Source organism: Argiope bruennichi, chromosome 6 (genome assembly GCF_947563725.1).
Source record: "Argiope bruennichi chromosome 6, qqArgBrue1.1, whole genome shotgun sequence".
NCBI lineage: Eukaryota > Metazoa > Arthropoda > Arachnida > Araneae > Araneidae > Argiope > Argiope bruennichi.
This window is the reverse complement of record NC_079156.1, coordinates 129575579-129594336: the sequence shown is the minus strand read 5'-3', so window position 1 is coordinate 129594336 and position 18758 is coordinate 129575579. Positions and strand designations below refer to the sequence as shown.

At 29.4% G+C, this 18758-nt stretch overlaps 1 protein-coding gene across 5 annotated transcripts in view; it reads right to left on the bottom strand.

Annotated features, from left to right (window-relative positions):
* The window catches only part of LOC129971567 (homeobox protein prospero-like), a 391670-nt gene that overhangs the window by 179602 nt on the left and 193310 nt on the right, over positions 1 to 18758 (bottom strand). For 3 of the 5 annotated variants that reach the window (XM_056085452.1, XM_056085457.1, XM_056085456.1), the window contains exon 1: positions 9837 to 9974. The exons of the other annotated variants lie outside the window; for them this stretch is intronic. The gene's annotated coding sequence lies outside the window, so the exon portion shown is untranslated. Of the gene's footprint in view, positions 1 to 9836; positions 9975 to 18758 lie in introns of those variants that run through there. 5 annotated transcript variants of the gene reach the window in all.

The window sequence follows — 18758 nt, the reverse complement described above, 5'->3', positions numbered from 1 at the left end:
TCGATGAATCGCCATAAAGACATCAACATTATAGATTTCTTTTCACTCAAGTTTTGAATGTAATGCATGGATAAGAAATTTACTTGTCTGTTCGCCTTTTTGAATGTTGTCGCGACAGATTAACATAAATTGCTATATAGATGAAATATGGTAAGTGATTTTATCAGCAGAATTTTAGATCTGTATCGAATTTTTGATGAAATTCATCACTTAATTCTGTATCTGTATCTGTTTGAATACGAAAACTCCAAAACCCAATGAGCTCTCTAAATGAAATTTACCTAGGTAATATGAGATATTGTCACACATATACATACATCAAATTTCTAATCCAGTCAATCATAGACAGAAGACCCAATCCACATACTCGATTACCTTAATAATAGAAAACGTGAAATAACGTGAAAAAATATATTTTAAACGGAATTCGCTAACAGCAAATAATTTCCCCAGTACATATTGTAAAATGCACTTAGAGTTGGATTTAAAAAAAAATGATTCATAAGAAAACCGCCCCAGCAAGAAAAACGGAATAAAACTTTAAAACTTCTGTACTCTGGTCTAAAAATGGCTCAAGAAAGAAAAATCAAAGTCTTATTTACTTGTGGAATTTGCAACCTTCCAGTAATATCGCTGTGTTTGAGAAAAACCAGATAAAAATGACGAACTTATTATTTTATCGCTCTTTTCTTTTTTTCATGTCAATGCATTCAGCTTGAGATAAAGACAAAGCGAGAAAAAACAATAACTATTTTATGTGCGGTCATTCTTAAGATGTTGCAGATCGATATGAAATGATAAACATTGTTTTATTATTTTACACGAAAAAGAACAAAAGGTTTTTATTTGAAAAGTGTATAGTAATTGAATATAAAAAATATAATTGCAAAAAAAGAACTTTCAAGCATTTATTTTAACTTTAAAAATATTCTTTCAAAAAATTCATTTTGTTTTATAAAAGAATGATTTGTAATTTTAAAAAGCAGCAAACGATTTTTTACAATTTTACTTGAAAGAAGAATTTGCTCTATTTGGTTTGTATTCTTCTAAAAAATTATCAAAAGAATTATTTAAATTTTCTATATTAAATAGTTTTACATTTAAAAAAAGAGTTGTTTGCAATTATAAAGGGCAGCAGCCATTAAGCCTTGAAAAATAAAAAGCAATATTTAACAATTTCAATTGAAAGGTGAATGATTTTCTATATTTGATTCGTATTCTTCTAAAAATGTTAGCAGTAATCAAATTTTGATATGCTAAAAAAATTAAAACAAATTATTAATAAAAAATAATTATCAAAAGAAAATTATTTAATTGTAAAGGACCTAATATTTATTCTTATCTCATTTATAAGTGAAAACATCAAAAAATTATTAAAGAATTTTTTTAGAAATTAAAAAAAATTAAAATTTAGGAAATTTTAACTAAAAAAAAACATAGCATATACAATTCCTTGGCAATAAAACATATGGTGAAGTAAATGGCTAAAATAATGTATAAATCTATTTGATTATCCATTTTTGGAGTCAACATTTAACAAGTCTATCATAAAATATAGAATCAATTCCGAAAGTTAACAAATTTGAAAATTTTTCTTATGATTCTTGCAGATAATCAGACTTAAAAACATATAATAAAATTATGTGGTGAACCAAATAAAACAATCAAAGCGATGATGGTTTAATTTATTTATTCAACCAAAATTGTAAGAAGGCATTTAATTCCATTTTTTTCTGTTATTATAGAAAACTCTCTTAGCTGCGTTTTTTTTAAAGTCTTTGTGTTGTTATTTGAATTATCACAGATATCTTTAACTATTAAAGGAATAGATAGGTAAGATGATTAAAATAAAGTTTGTTGAACATTTCCCACTCGTGACTCCATTACCGGTATAAAATTGGTGCTCCGGCCTCAAAATTGAAAAATATCCAATGTTCATTATTGGGAAGAAAAAGGAAATTCAATTGAAAATAATTATTTAGAAAATCTTATCTAAACTTTTAAAATCAAGGCACCTTTTTATCATGCGAGAACATGATGTTGTTTTGGTTTGAGGTTTTTGAAGCATCAAAATGCGTAGGTAACAAATTGGCGATTTATTGAAGCCTCAAAATGCATAGGCAGCAAATTGGCGATTTATTGAAGCCTCAAAATGCGTAGGCAACAAATTGGCGATTTATCCTTTTGAGGCATCAATTTTTCGCTTTTAGGGTTATTAAAAAATAATGCAGAAGGTTGTCACATTTGGCAATTTATCGCCAACTAAAGTTACAACTTGATTTCCAAATTATTCATTCTCTGAATTCTTACAAATTGTCTTAATTAATTTAAGTCATTAACCAGTTTAAACCGGTTTGAAACAATCACGAAACTATCAGATTATGCAAGCATCGATATTTAAAAAAACGATGTTTTTTTTTTTTTTTTTTTTTTTTTTTTTTTTTTTTTTTTTTCATTTCAAAATCGGCCGAGTCCAAAATTTTGTTTGCCAGATAGAAAAATTGAAAATGAAAGTTTAAAAAACTATCATTATATATATATAGAGAGAGAGAGGGGGGGGGAGGAAGGATAGAGAAGTCTCATGATTGTTTCAAAAAGGTTTAAGCTGATTAATGACTTAAATTAATTAAGACAAATAATGATTTAAGAATAATAATGTTCTCACAGAATAACTTGAAATTTGCAATCGTAGATTTTATTTTTATATTTTAAAAAATTATTTTTATAATATAATTTTGCTTAGAAATTGAAATTGAATAGTTTCTTTAATTTGATATATCAATATGACGAAAAGATCCATAGTTTTTAAAAAGTCATTAGTTGATAAGTGTATTTAAATCCTAAGTGTGTGACTCATCTAAGAGTGTTATGAATTGCAAAATATTTAGAAATATTTTTTTCCTCCTTAAACGATTTTTTGAAGTTTCAACTTTTGCAAAGTATTTTAGACTCGATTGGACAGAAACTCGATAATCCGTACCTCTAACTCACAGATTTTATGATTAAAAATCAATTGATCGAGCTCTCATCGAATTATTCATAACGGATTTCTGAAATCGAACAGAAAAATATCTTCCTCCTTTTAATATATTATCACTTCTAAATAAATCCTTCATTTCTGAAGGTGAACAAATTTATATCGTTAAGTCAGCCAAATTTTTCTTTCATTTTCAAAATTTCAAATAAAAACTGAACATATACAGTTCTTTAATACTTTTTTAAAAATTGATTTTAGATAAAAGCTCGAAATACTTTATTTAAAATTGTTTTGAAGCCTTGCGAAGTTTTTCTCTTATTTGCAAATATAAATTCATTAAATACACTAGTTATTGAATTCTTGCATAGCGGATACATCTCTTTAGAAAAAGGTTAGATCATGTGCAAAAATTAATTTGGAATCTGAATCTCCAGCCATCGAAGCTTATCCGGTTTCTTGTTTATCTTTCTCAAAAGAGAATCTGCAAAGGTATAATTTATTATAGGAATTCGAAAAGTCATTCTACTGTTACTGATTGCTTGTTTACAGAAATATGATCTTAGCAGGACGATCTTGGATATCGCGATGAACAGCCAGATTCCGAAAAATAGAACGTTCCTTCCTGCCACTGCTCAAGTTACCGAATTTTCAAGAGCTTGCTTTTGCGAAACACAATCCCGGTGATTCCAGAATCGAAAAGGACTGATGCAAGACATTCGAACAAACAAAGAATAGACCCATCAGCACATTCCACGTTATGCTGATTACAGTTTCGAAAAGGTTCCATTCAGAAATTCTGACCAACAAGGAAAGGTATCCAGTTATCGTCTGCAGAAAATACAGCTCTTGTTCTCAAAAGCACCAGCCCACGCCATTAATGAATGCCTCGAAAACAAATGCAACGGTTAAATAACGAGACTGTGTTGACCTTCAACAGTCTGGAACGAATTCTTGAAATCCACTGGTTTGACAAATAGCTTTAATTTAATTTAAATGGAAATAGGACTTTAGTTAAGGAGACTTTAATAGAAAATTTCATAAGTTAAATTTTAAAGTACAGAAACAATTCGACAGAATGTAGATAACATAAAAGATATAAGGATACATCGAATTAAACACTGTTTTTTTATTTTCTGGTATAAGATCTACATATAGTATCAAACATTGTATATTATTTTCTAGTGAAAGATATATAGAAAGGAATAAAATCATCGAAGAGAGTATTTTAATAATCATCGAGATTTTGATCGCACTTTTACTTTCTCAAATTCGAGAAAAACCATTTATGGTGTGTCTGGCCATAAATGAAAAAGACAACGCAATCTAGAAAGGTGAAATTTGGTACATTGTCTTTACATCGCAACTGAGAACTTTATTATTTGTGAATGAAATCCTTCAACAGAAAGTCTGTTTGTCTGTCGGTTCATCGGCATGCATGTGAACACCATAAGTAAATAAATAAATAAAGTTCGAGGAATGAAATTTGGCATATAGTTTTGAATCCTAAAGTTCCAAATTTTCAAACAGAAACTGTTAGAGAGTTGATCATAGCAACAATGTTAGTCAATGCAGAGAGTCGACCGCAATTTTGTAACAAATTTTAAACTCTAAACTCAGAAGAAAGAGGTCTAAATGTATACTTGCATCTCTTCATAATATTGCGAAGATTAATAAACATCGCACAAAATTGAATACGCATACGATAAAATGAATAAGAAAATATCTCACAGGCCTGAAAATTCAATTGCGGAAAAAATAATTAAAACGCTGGCATGTAGAATTTTATTAATAACATATTAAAATGATTTTTTATTAATTAAATTCTTTCATACCGCTAATTTACTTATCTTTTTCAAATCCATAAAAAAATGGACAAGGAAATATCTTATGAATATTTTCACCATTTACAAATAAAAAAATACGTGCTAAAATAGAAATGAGAAAAAAATCCTTAAAATAAATTACTTTAAAAGTCTTTTGATTTCTATTACCTTCTGAATACTCATTCAATTTCGAATTTACTTCTACTATTAGAAATTATATCTGGGTTCCATTTAATTTCTGAAGAATTTTCCGGAAGATTCTGATCTAAGATGTTTTCTGTGACGTCACATCCCGTTCCGTTATGTTCGTAATCTCTTCCTTTCGATTTACGGCGAAATTCTTTGATGAAAGGAAGTCTTCGACTAAAAGTAAAGACGCTTTTAGATGAAGATTCGATAAAATAATGATTACTCATTTTTATAGCGAAAAAAAAAAGATGCAATCACATGAAAAAATGAAATTTTCATTATGTCTCTAATTCTTTTATTGCGAAGAAACAAATTTTGATAATATTCCGAATATACGAATAATTTAAAATTAACCAACCAAATCCTATTTAATTTGGCGAAATTTTATTAAAAAAATTTTCAGTTATCGAAGGTTTTGCTTGTCTTTCAGTAGCATATGCGCTCAGAATATACATCCACTAAATTAAAGAAGCCTTTTTGAATTAAAAAAATATATCGGCATTTACATAATTAACTATTTCCCAAAACAAAAATAAGTAATGGTTATTTCGTTTAAAAAAGTTTTTGAAAGGGAAAAAAACCTGAAAATTAATTTTAAAAAATTATTATTTTGTGTTTAATAATACATTATATTAAAAAGAATTATATGCTACTAGAATAAATTAAGAAATATTAAATACAATGTTCGCAGATTTTAGCGTGCGATAATCGTATGAAAATGTGGCAATGTATTAAATTTAGCAAAAATTATAAGAATTAAACTGAAATAAATTATTATTTCATTAATTATGTAAATTTTGCTTACTTTAATATTGAGACATTTTTTTACGGATTAAATAGTTCATTATAACCTAGATCTTTGATGGTATATCTAGAACTTTTCATATTCACAATTGTTTCGTAAATTAAAATATAAAACTACAAAATGCATCATTTTATGTAATCCTCTTTATCGTTAAGATCCTATATAACAATCTGTGGCTTACTTTCCTTTGTTGTGTGTTATGTAATTTGTTATATCTAAATTGTTCACTGTACATTTCAACGTAAAATGTATTTCCTATTCTTTTTATTGAGTTTTTCTAAAATAATAATAAAAAAAATTATGCTTTTAGAGGAAAAAAATGTGTCAATAAAATGGCAAAACGCACAAAAATTGTTACAATATCAAATGCCTAAAACAGCTACTGCAAAAAAGCTATGAAGAATTGATAATTCGAGAAAAAAAAATATCATTTTTAAGATTATCTATCGAACAATTCTAGAAGAATAAACTGCAGGATTGTTCTTATGAACGCCACAAGAAGGAAGACGATAATTGTGTAAGGCGATGGCCTCCCGCATTTTGTCGAATTAAGCTAATCGCAGCGCTTTAACTTCGCATCCCTTTTCACTCTTAAAAATACACGCTGCGAAGCGTCACAAATGAAACGCTGCTGTTCCAACAACAAACTGGAATAATAATCCGTTTATTCTCGCGGTTACAGGGGACGGAGTGTCGGCTCATTAGCATAAGCTGGGTTCGGAAACACTTCCTGTCAGCCCTTTGGCAGTAGATGCGGTGGCAGACGATTAATAGGTATTTTATTAACAGTGATTGGAAATTCATACTTTCAGAAAAATGTATTTGAGAAAGGGTTTACAGTGAGGACAGAAAAAAATTGGCGTGAAAAAGGATTTCCTTATCGTTTTCACTTATGCTGTCTTCTCGGGTGAAAAATATTTTCGCACCTTAATTCAAAAAAATAATATGAGTAAAAAAAAAAAAAAAAAAGCATTGTCTAGTAAAATATTTAGTTTTTTTAAAAGAATATTTTAACTATAGAAAGTTTAAATAATGTAAACTTAGATTCTGAAAACGTATTTTAAAATCACTTTGATTTTCATTTTAAGTTTTAATTGCAGATATTAACAAATCAGATGGAATCATAAGGTAACAACGACTCTATTACTTTATTAGGGAACTTATACTTCATCTTATGAAGAACTGGCATAAAATATAATACGTAAAGGAAAAACTTTAAGATTATTCTAAAATTATTTTCGAACTTATTATTGTAAGACTTAAATTCTAAAATTATTTTCGAAATTTATTATTCTAAAATTATGTTATTATTGTAAGATTATTTGCAAATACTAAGTATAGTTTTGAATATATTTTTTTATATATGTTACACATATTTACTGGATACTTTCGTATATAGTATTTTAGTATTTCAATATTATTATTTACCCGAAGGATAGTACCAAAATTATTATTATTATAAGATTATTTACGAATTCTATGAATATGCATTAATATATTATTCCACGATTATTTATAAATTCTATTTTCGAATATATTATTGTAATATACTATTTTCAAATATATTATTTTTTATATAATAACGTATTCACTGGATGCTTACGTATACAGTATTTCAATATTAATTAATAACTCAAAAAAATAGTTTCAAAATTATTATTTGCGAATTCCATGAATATGTATTGATATATTATTTCAAGATTATTTATGAATTCTGTTTCCGAATATATAATTATATGAACAGTTAAGAATTCTATGAAATTTTTTTTTCGAATATATTATTCCAAAATTATGATCGAATTCTAAAAATACATCCAAATTCATCATTGTAAAATTATATTTGATTTCAAAAATTATTTATCAATTTTTTTTTTTTAATATTCTAAGGTTATTTAAGAAAGAATATTAAATTGACTATTAAAGGAGTGTATTATTTCGGCATATTATAGCCCGAAATCACATTGATAAAACAATTTTTCTTCTGACTAATTCTAACTAAAAGATTATGTTCAAACGCTGATGGGTTCTTTGCTATATCTCTAAAAAAATAGAGTGATGACGTCGGAATTCACACATTCCATCAACTGTGCTATAGTTTTAACGAGTTGCTGTCGAAATTCGTAAAGCGTAATCATGCGATAGAACATGAAAATAACAGGCAAATAAATCATGAATAAATGATAAACAAAGCGATTTCGCATATGTAGTGGTAAATTCAAAATATTATGATTTTAATGGCATTCACTAAAGTGAAACATATATTACTTACATATAAAATGAATTTATTTTCGAATTTTTAAAAATAGGATAAGAATCCAGCTCAATATCTTACATTAAAAAAAGTAGAATGTTTTTTAATATCTTTTATGAGGCTTAATATCACAATATAAATTTCAGAATATTAAAAGATTCAATAAAGTATATTACAGCAAAAGTCGACGCGTGGAATGTCCCCCCCCCTCATTATTTGTTTCCTATTATCTGTTGTTTTATTCAGAAAAACATAATTTTTCGCTAAATATCTGAAAATGAAATATTTTCTACGCTATATCTAATGCTATTTAAGTATCTTGTCAGCGAGCGTTCTGCTAAATTGTATCTTACAATTATTCATTTACAAAATTAAAAGTGCATACGTGAATTAAATACTATACTTTTGTGGATCAAAAACAAACTGTAATAGATTCTGAAATCAACGTGCATTCATTTAAAGTTGCATTAAAATTGTCAAATATGCTATAATAAAAATATTAAGTTTTCAAAAGAAAAAAAAAAAGAAGAAGAAATGCTTAAAAATTGAATAAATGTAAGTTAAATGAACCAAAAAACAATTAAAATTATTATTAATATTAATATATGGCTGAAAAGTTTGACATTTTGAAAACAATCACCATTTAATACAGCGTATCGGACAGTTCCAGTATTTTTAATTCTAGACTCGAAATTTAAAGATGATATTTCAAGTGTTTAAAGGCAGATTATATGAAAATGATAAGAATAATTTTTTTAAAATCAAATTTTGTAATAAATAAAATAAAAATTATATATACAGAGCATTTTAAGAATGTTTTCCAGAATATTCGAAAAAAAAAAAATGTTTAAATCCAAATCTTGAAAGCAAGGAAAAAAAAATAATCATTATAGAACTATATAGAGAATTCCGTTCACAAACTCATCACTATTAATTCCAAAAATTTTAATCGTTGTTGTTCTCATCAATTTTCTTAATAGAATTGCCAAAATCTTACTTCACATCATTAAATTCAAATTGAATACATACATAAAGTATAATCTAATCACAGTAGAGAAATATACACAAAATGAAATGTTCAAAACTTTTTCCTTAAGGAATAGAATTCCTTCCTTTTACAATATTAGAATATTGGCTAAATATACGATTATAATGAACTAATCAAAAAGGTGAAATACACAAAAGAAAATCGTCAGATGCAAGTGTAAAGGTTTTCGTAAATACTACAGAGAAAAACTCACAGAAACAGAGAAAAGATACTTGTACAAATATATGATTAGATATAAAAGTAAAAAACCAAATAAGCTTATAAGGAAAGTTAAATTAAGAATTTGAGCAATAGAAGTATTTCTTATTTTTCGTCATTAACGGCAAATTTTCTTAAATTTCATTTACTGGAAATTTTTGAAAACTTATCAACACAGGAAGAAAGAGAGAGAGAGAGAGAGAGAAAGAGATAGAAAGTAATAATAAAAAAGTATAAATAAGAACAGCATAATAAAAAATAAACAAAATATAATTACCCTCCCCCACACACAAATAAAAAAATATATAAATAAAAAGTTCGCATTGAATAAAAAGAAAAATTGAATGACAAATTAAAATTCCCAGATGAATGAAAACTGGTTAAATAAAAACTAAGGAAACAATAAAAATATACATATACTACTTGGGATGGGATACGTCCTTTAAGAAATCTATTAAAACAAACGACATGGCCGATGAAAAGTAAACAATCCAGACAAAAACCCTTCCTCACTTTTGTAAACAAATTCGAACATCGAAACTCACCTTCGGAACCTAAATTCGAAGGTGGTCAGCGAACTGTCCGGCGTTCCATCTCGCAATTAGCAAACGATTCTGAGACGGTGTTCCACTCCGAAGACGCTGAGACGCACTCTCGAGAACTCGCCGTTCGCGCGCTTCCTGCTAGACTGAAGTGATGGGAGCACGCGGCGCGCGACCACCCTACCTTTGCGCGTGCGTCGTCCTCCCTCTTTCCCTCCCCCCTTAACACAAGGGAAGACGCCGGCGCCAGTTTCGAATGGGATGACCCAAATCCTCGCAAGGATTCGACACTTCTGCCCCCCACCCCGTCAGAACTTCTTAAGGAGGGGGGAGGCAGCTGGAGAGGAAGAAAGGAGAGGGGGAAGAGTTTCAGAAACTTTTCTTCCATCTCCCTCCCCTCTTCTAGTAGCAAGCTATTTCTTAAAAATCGTCTGCTGCTGGCCTAGGAAGTTTAAAGGAAGGACAGAACATGTTCCAAAAAAGGGGGAGAGGAGATTTTTTTTTTTTTTTACATGTTACTCTATGGAAATGTATCCTTCTTCCTCATGCCTGTCAGTTTTTTCGAAGTTTCTTTTCTTTTTTTTTTTTTTTTCTTCTTACATTTTACTTTACTTTTTTTTTTTTTTTTTTTGCACTTACAGTTCTAACCCATACTGCATTGATTTCGCACATCAAATAAAAGAAAATAAGACCCCCCCCCTCCCATAGCTAAGACTTTTATATTCCTGTATTTGTAAAATACTTTTTTTGGGTTTCTTTGCTTTTCTTTTTTTTCCCCTTATTTATAATACTGCAAGACATTTTTGTTTGATAGATCGTTTGTTAACAATTTTTTTTAAAGATTTTTTTTAAGCTGATAAACCGTTTTAAGCTTTTTATTACTTTTTTTAATATGATGTTCCAGAAGGCGATGCACTGCATCTGGAATTCTGCCTTCAGCATTCCCGGCGCCTCCTTTCAGATATGATACCCCAAATTCAAGGTCAGCTCTTTCTTTTGATGAACAAGTGACCTAATAAATCGCTGAATGGGTGAACTATCATATCGATAATTGCAGTGAAGTTTTTATCACTTCATTAACTTGAGCAAGTTCAAATTATATAAGAAAAATATTAAGTTGCATTTTGGAAAAAATACAACTTTAATATCGATGGGTTTACCCAAACTCTTAAACATATATGCAATTTTCGAGTAAATAATCAAATTCATCGACCCAGTTAGTTGCGCTTTTTAATGGTCGTATTAAGATATACACAGGTTTAATTCTACAAATATTTTTTTTCGGTCTCCGTATATCTAAATCATGAAATTTATCAAATTTTCACTGTTGAATGTATTATTTTTCATACTCAAGAAAGTAAAAAAAAAAAAAGGCAATAACTAAATAATTAAAATAAAACAGATAGTTAAATTTAATTAAAATAGTAAATAAGATAAAATAAATTTAAATAATATATAAAGTAAAATAAATAATAACTAAAAATAAAACAAATAATAATTAAAAATTAAAATTAAAATAAAATAAATGAAAAGAATAATTATAAATCAAAATAAAATAAAAACAAAACACTTAATAATTAAAAACAAAACAAACAATAAATAAAAATTAAATAATTTTGGAATAGCTTGTATTTATTTTTTCATGTACCTTAATTAGATAGGTATAGGCCGAATCTCATTGGAAACTGCAAGTGACTTGGATTGTTGGTCTTTATACCAGGAATCGATGTACCGAATACTGTTTAGAAGTAAATTTTGGAATGTCCAAATGTTTTTGAAGGATGTAAGAATAATTTCCATTATTGGATCTATAAATTGTGCTTTACAATTACTATCATGGATTTAAATCTACTCCTTACCCCTCTCCCCACCCACCCATATGATGTATATTAAAAGTAACGCAAATAAAAGTAGTAATTAACACAAAAATAATTTCAGGTAAAAAATGCAACCACCAAAAATTATGTTAAGAATTTTAATAAGACATTTTAACTTTATTTTAATAGAAACGTGTTTATTTTTCAGACAGGTCAATAGCGACTATATGACAATGGCAGATCATAGTAATGGCGCCGTGTTTCCGGAGTTACAACCTTTAAGGGATGTAAAAGCATATTTTTATTTAATTTATATCGATACATATGAAAAAAAAAATACTGTTTTTACTCGCCGAAAGTTTTATTTATATTTTTATGTTCAATTATCCACTAAAAATGGCAGGAAATTTCTTTTATAAAGATCAAAAAATAATAATGTAAAGCAGAAGAATACTCCCTCCACAAAAAAATAAGAGAAAAGAAGAAATAAAGAAAGGAAGAAAGGGAAAAAAATTGTAAAATTAAAGTTTTATATGTAATATATAAAATTTCAACTTCACATTTTTTTAAATATGTATATGTACATATGTATATGTATTTCAAATATGTATATGTATATGTACATATGTATATGTATATGTACATATGTATATGTATTTTAAATATGTATATACATATATGTATAATTATACACATGTAGGCAATAAATGTTAAAATTTGTAGCTACACGTCCTTTGAATTTCAATCCGATACATACTACATAAGTCCTTTTCTCTTCCTTTTTTTTCTAACATAATAAGAGTTTGAAAGTAAAATGAAATGTACTATGCAAACTGATTACTTCGGCGAAAACTTTCCCACGAATTGGGGTTGAAAGTTCGATCGTTTTTCCATTCGAATATTGATAGAAGACCGTTTTACTTTTAATCTAAAATGATCATGGATTTTTAAATAATTTTTCAGGAAATAATTTTTTTAAAAAATTGGAAAGAAAAACAAAAAATTGTTGATAAAGCAAATGTGGTTTAATATTTCGTATTGTCCTTACCTAAGATTCTTCTAAAGATAACATCTGCTGCAGAAACATCAACATGTTAATGAAGCGCTTTTCTCTACATTTAAAAAAAAGTAAAATCAAATATTTTATTATTTGTTTTAACTCAGGATCTTCTTTACTGCAATCCTTGATATCTCCCATAATCAGTTCTAAGATGTCTATCAACTTTCATTTCATTCTATGGAATCAAAAAGATATTGTTTGCTCTTTGAACGTTTTCCTTCCCCACCCCCTCCAGCCACATCTTCAGTTAATTCATTGTTTATCGCGAGAAGCTATTTAACGGATGCATAATAGAACCGATTCATTCGTCGTCATTGTTATATGACAAGCTTGACTTCGCATGCAATCATATAAGAAAAGCCTAAATATCCAACATCAGTTCTGAATAGGAGGGGAGAAAAAAGCATTCCCACGATTTGAGAAAACTTCAATCAAAGACTAATCGCCTTTGACGACCAGTTTGTTTTACTAAATGATTGATATTTTAGGCTGTTAACTAATTAACACGAAGTGCATAATTAAAAAGCATTTTAGTATGTTACTTGATGCGACTAAAAAATATGAATTGAATAAGTTTCTTGCAAATTAAAAAGCTTGCAAAAAAGGAATGAAATAAAGGTAGAAGTGAAAATATTATTGATTGCTTAGAGGATGCGATGACTGAATATTTTGATGAATCAGTTTGAGTTCCATCATAATACTTAACAAACATCTTTACGAATAATGTTTGAAACTGAATTTAAAAAAAATATAATTAAAATTAAAAAGAAAAAATTGTTTGAAAATGAAATTGATATCATTAAGTAGGTAAATTTTTTAATCTCAAAATAATACGAAAAACAATTTTTGTAAGATAATTGTTTTGGAAAGTAAGAAAATGAATTTCCGTAGACAAATCGTGGCGGTTTAACCTTCTGGTGGAGGTTAAGACTATTTTTACGCTCTTTATTAAAGAATATATATTTCTTTTACAACTCCCCCTTTCTCTTCCAAAATACATAATTCATCCGTAAACAATTTATGATTGTGAAAAATTCACACCATCGCACTTTTTTTTTTTTTTTTTTTGCAATACTCACAACTTAAAATCTAACAGCCTATAACTTTAATTGTTTTAGATTGACTTACTCTAATGTGCCATATCGATAGTCTTATTTTAACTGTTGATTTAATAATTCCTTAACTTTATTTTTATAAGAGAGGAGTTGCCTTTCTGAGTTGATAAAAGCTGTTGTCGCCATGCCAGTTACCTTTTGATATGATGAACGCGTGTCCGTGTTCTAAAATGATTATGACTTAGGACAGCTAAGAAAAAAAAAATTCTATCGCCAATAAAATTTCAGATATTTCTATTAAAGCACAAGTAAATAAAAAATAGATTTTTGGAATTTTCAAACAAATTTGTTGTTTTGAAGTGTTTTAACACTTCCAAACAACATTGTTATATTTATTACACTTCAATGATTATTTCTAAAACGTCGGATTCCCATTAGCTGGTATAGTTTTCAGAATAGGAAACAAAGTTTTCTTTAAAATATCTGTATTTTCTGTAAAATAACTAGAAGTAATAGGAAAACAGACTGTTTTGTATCAATTTTCAAACATAAGTAAAAACCCCAACAAGTTCGATACATAAACAACCCATATTAAGTCTTTCTTAGCAAAATTTCGATATTACACATATCCAATTAAATATATTAAAATTGACTTACAAAAGAATCCCTCGTGAAACTTCATAATGCATTAATTCGGAGAAAAGACATTATACTGCGATTATTTGCTATATTAGATTTTCAGCTTGTTTTGAAGCTACACGAGGTCTATAGGATGATTCTCACCATTCTGAAATATGAATAGACAATGAGAAGAACGCTTGAATGGTATACCCCATTCAAACTTCCCCACCATACTAATATGAGATTGTTTGTCTTTCGAAAAGACGTAAATTGTGTTTTGCGTGAATTGTGTGAATCGTCAATGGATAAGATCTCGATCATCAGTCCGTATGTCCCATCATGGCTCTAATTATTGTAGGACAGCCTCATTTGTTTCAATTGTCGAAGACGGCATTTAATTCGACATTATTCCCTAGCACTTCAACACACTATCAGAAAAAGCATGTTTGAAATTGTGGATTTAACGAACATTCAACCGTGTTCACGGCGGATCTTTGGTGGAATTGGATCTCGAAGAGATAACGGATTTTTTTTTTGTTCTCCAAGTACAGAATTTGCCATCAAATCAATGAAATGGAAACCCAAACTTGAATGGAGGACTCTTTTGTCGACAAGTTGAAATTTTCTCACCAAATCGTAGTAATTCAAGTCGAATTTCAAACATTGTTATCAAAGCAAGATTTGCCACCAAATCATTACATTCCAAGTCATATTTCGAACAAGTACCACTATATTGCCAAATTGAAACATTTTCACCTAACCATTGCATCCTAAATGGGATATCAAACGAGAACCCTCTTATTGCGAAGTCAAGATTTTGTCACCAGTACCACAGCTGCCTAAGTCAAATTTCGAATGGAGGACTCACTTGTCGACAAGTTGAAATTTTTTCAAAAACCAAAGCAACTCCAGTCGAATTTCGAACTCTGTTGTCAATTAAGATTCTGCCACCAAATTATTGCATTCCAAGTGGAATTTCGAATAAGGACCTCCTTGTTTCAAAATCGAGACTTTGGCACCAAAATATTGTATCCCAAGTGGGATTTCGAACGAGATCCTCCTTATTGTCAAGTTCAGATTTTGTCGCCAGACCACTGTAGTCTAAGTCGAATATTGAAGGAAGGACCTGTTACCATCAAGTTCAAACCTTGCCATCCACTTAACCGAATATATGTATTTTATCGACAGCCTGCAGTCTAAGTATGTAAGTTACAACATTTTGAAAATCTTTGAAACATACTAATCAAGGCTTCTTATATAGAATCGAGTGTTGATTTGCTTATACAATATGTTTTTGCTTTGCTTCGTCTAATATTAGAAGCCGAATCAGAAATTCACTATGACTGGAAATTTATAAACAACATGTTTCAAAGAAATGGGCTTTAATAACTTCCTCCTCCCCCAAATAATCGATAGATGATGAACTGATAAACAATACTCTTTACCGCACTGCTTTGTTTTCTTACTTGTGCATATGCCATGACTCTCAGTGGGACAAATCTCCATAAATTTGGAGTGCGAGATGAGATATTTAATTTCACTAGTTTATAGGATAGAAAGTATATATAAAGAGGATTATATAACAAATACACTAAGTTTTTTCTATCGTTTTAAGAAATTTTAATTTTAGAAAATCTGCGCCATAACTAGTTTTTCAAAATTACAACTGCTTCATAATTTCACGAGCAGAAAAAGGCTATTCTGTTCTCTATTTCGTTTGTTTTATTTGTACATTTTCCTCTTTTTCTGCCTCCTATGCAGTCTCAAACTCATAGTTAAAACTAGATTATTCCAAACTAACATAAATTCAAATAGCAAGAAGAGATTTAAAACTTTGTGAGTATGAAGACACAGTAATCGTCCAAAGGGTATTTGTTAGATGTTAGGAACTTTTAAAAAGTAATGACACTAGTGAAAACTCGTATTTAAACGAGGATGTAAAATGCTTACGGTATTAAAAATGGAAACTATATGGTGTATCGATGTGGAGACTATGATTGAAAACAATAAGACAGATAAATGTTTGGAGTAATGCTCTTTCGTTGGTGGAGTTAAAACTACAGCTGATGTCCGAAGAATGGTTCAGAATTTTGAACACACGCACGCACACGCACGCACGCACACACAGGGATAGAGGGGAAATGAATGCAAGAAACAAACAATTTCTGTACTTCCTCCGTTAACTTCTTCCGTAACACGTCTAGCGCGTTCAAGTGAAACTTCTGCAGGGCGGCCGTAACGCGCTTCAAGCTTTCTTCTATATTTTAAAACTTTTAAATGTTTAAAAGGCTTTGTAAATGTTTACTTGTTTGCGTTTTTATTTTTGTTTGTTCTAATGCGGCGAAAAACAGAGGAAAAAACTGAAATTTTCACGGACAGGAGAGGATTGCGAGAGGGTTAATAAAACTATAGGATAGCAGTCTAGTCAATAAATAAATAAATAGCCTTTAGATAAAACCTCTAAAAGTAATATTTTTGCATTAAAGAAAGAAATTTTAAGTAATATGTTTAATTTCAATTAATTTTCATTTTGCCAATTCTTTCTATAATATACGCTTACAAAGTGAAACTATTTGAAAAGCACATGATAGTCAATATTTGATGAGGTCGCAAAAATAGCAATCTGAATTTCTTTTAATCACATACGTCAGTAAAATGAAATTATTTGAATTTAATTCAAATTTCATAAACAGTTTGCATTTCATGGGGCCGCAAAAATCACAACCTAAAAATTCTTTCTTTTACAAATTCTGCCCTTGCAAAGTGAAACTATTTAAATTCCATGCAAATTTCATAGACAGTTTGTATTTCATGGAGTCGCAAAAAATCACAACCCAAAATTATCTTTATTACATGTTCTAGGACGTTTGCAAATTGAAACTTCTTAATTTGCACGCAAATTTCGTAGGTGGGGTCATAAAATTGGTGACCTAAAAAAGGCCCCGGAGAAAGTTCAAACAATCTAAAGCAAAAATTCATTATTTTGTACTGATGATGTAAGGGGAAAAACTGAGCGGAGAAATCTCTTCAAAGATAGCGAATCGTTCTAAGAAATAAACAAGCTCTCTTCATCACACAAAAGAGCGTCTACTTTGCACCTGATACGCATTCTTTGGAATCGAAGACACACTCGATAAGACCGAGTAGGTGTCATTCGGCAAGGTTAAAACACGATAAACGCACTCGGATTTCGCCTCGCTTTCGTAATCGATTGACAGGCGGCACGGAGAAAGGAACCACGCAATCCCGTGATGTCTCCAGGTAGAATTACAAATCTATGAGTAGAGTTGTTCTATAGGAAGGAACAAAATGAATTTATGGAATTATCGTATCTAAACTGAGATTGAAAACTACTGTGGCATGATGGGTCCCACACACACTTTATATGGAGTGTACTTAAATGTCGTTCACAAGGGGAAAATTAGGCATGCAGGAACAAACTGTCTCGCCCCCCCCCATAGAATATCGATAGGGAAACTTAGAGAGGGAAGCAAGCGATAGGAGTCGAACAATATAATAATTTGGAAGTGAAACTAGAAAATGGAAACGGCACAGTGAATAAAATGTCCAACACCGGTTTAGAGGAATACAAATTAAAAACAGAAAAATATCCCAATAGACCATGTTAAGAGAGTATCACTTCAGGCGGCATTTCCTATGAACTCTTACTTCAACAACTAACCAAAGCTTTGCTGTTGATATCACGTCCTGCTTGTGATTATCGCCTCTCTGATGTAGCACATCATTTGTATTGATGTTATCCATGTAAAAGTGTAATTTGTATACCACAAAGGATAAAACATTAAATGCATTAATTAATTATTTTTTTAATTAACGGACAAGCAGCCCTCTTTTGCGTCCCCTCCGGTGAGTATGCAATTCCATATTCTGCAGAAAATGATTTTTCTGTGTGCCTAGCTTATCATTAATGTTTATGAATAAATATACTGACATCCCGAACGAATCAGTTCAGTTTAATACAGTAGAATCTGATTGTCCGACGTAAACGAAAAAATTATTCCTCTTGGATAATAGAGAAAGACAAAAGAAAGGGAATCTTTATAAAATATAAAGTAGTATGTATGAAATGTAATATATCTCAATATACACTTATTTCAAGACAAAATCAGCGGGATTGGTTTCTCTCAAACTTTCTCGAATATTTTACAATAAAAATGTTATTCCTACATTCATCATATAAAACTGTGGGACTAACGCAATGAACGCCACGTGTACAGAGGTTTTTATTTCAAGAGTCCCATACATGAGACTTTTGTGCTCCACAGTATAATGAAGAACATTTTAGATGCTGTTTTATCCAAACAATAGAAACCAAATTTTGACAAAGAGCTGTCATTTTAAAAACAAGATC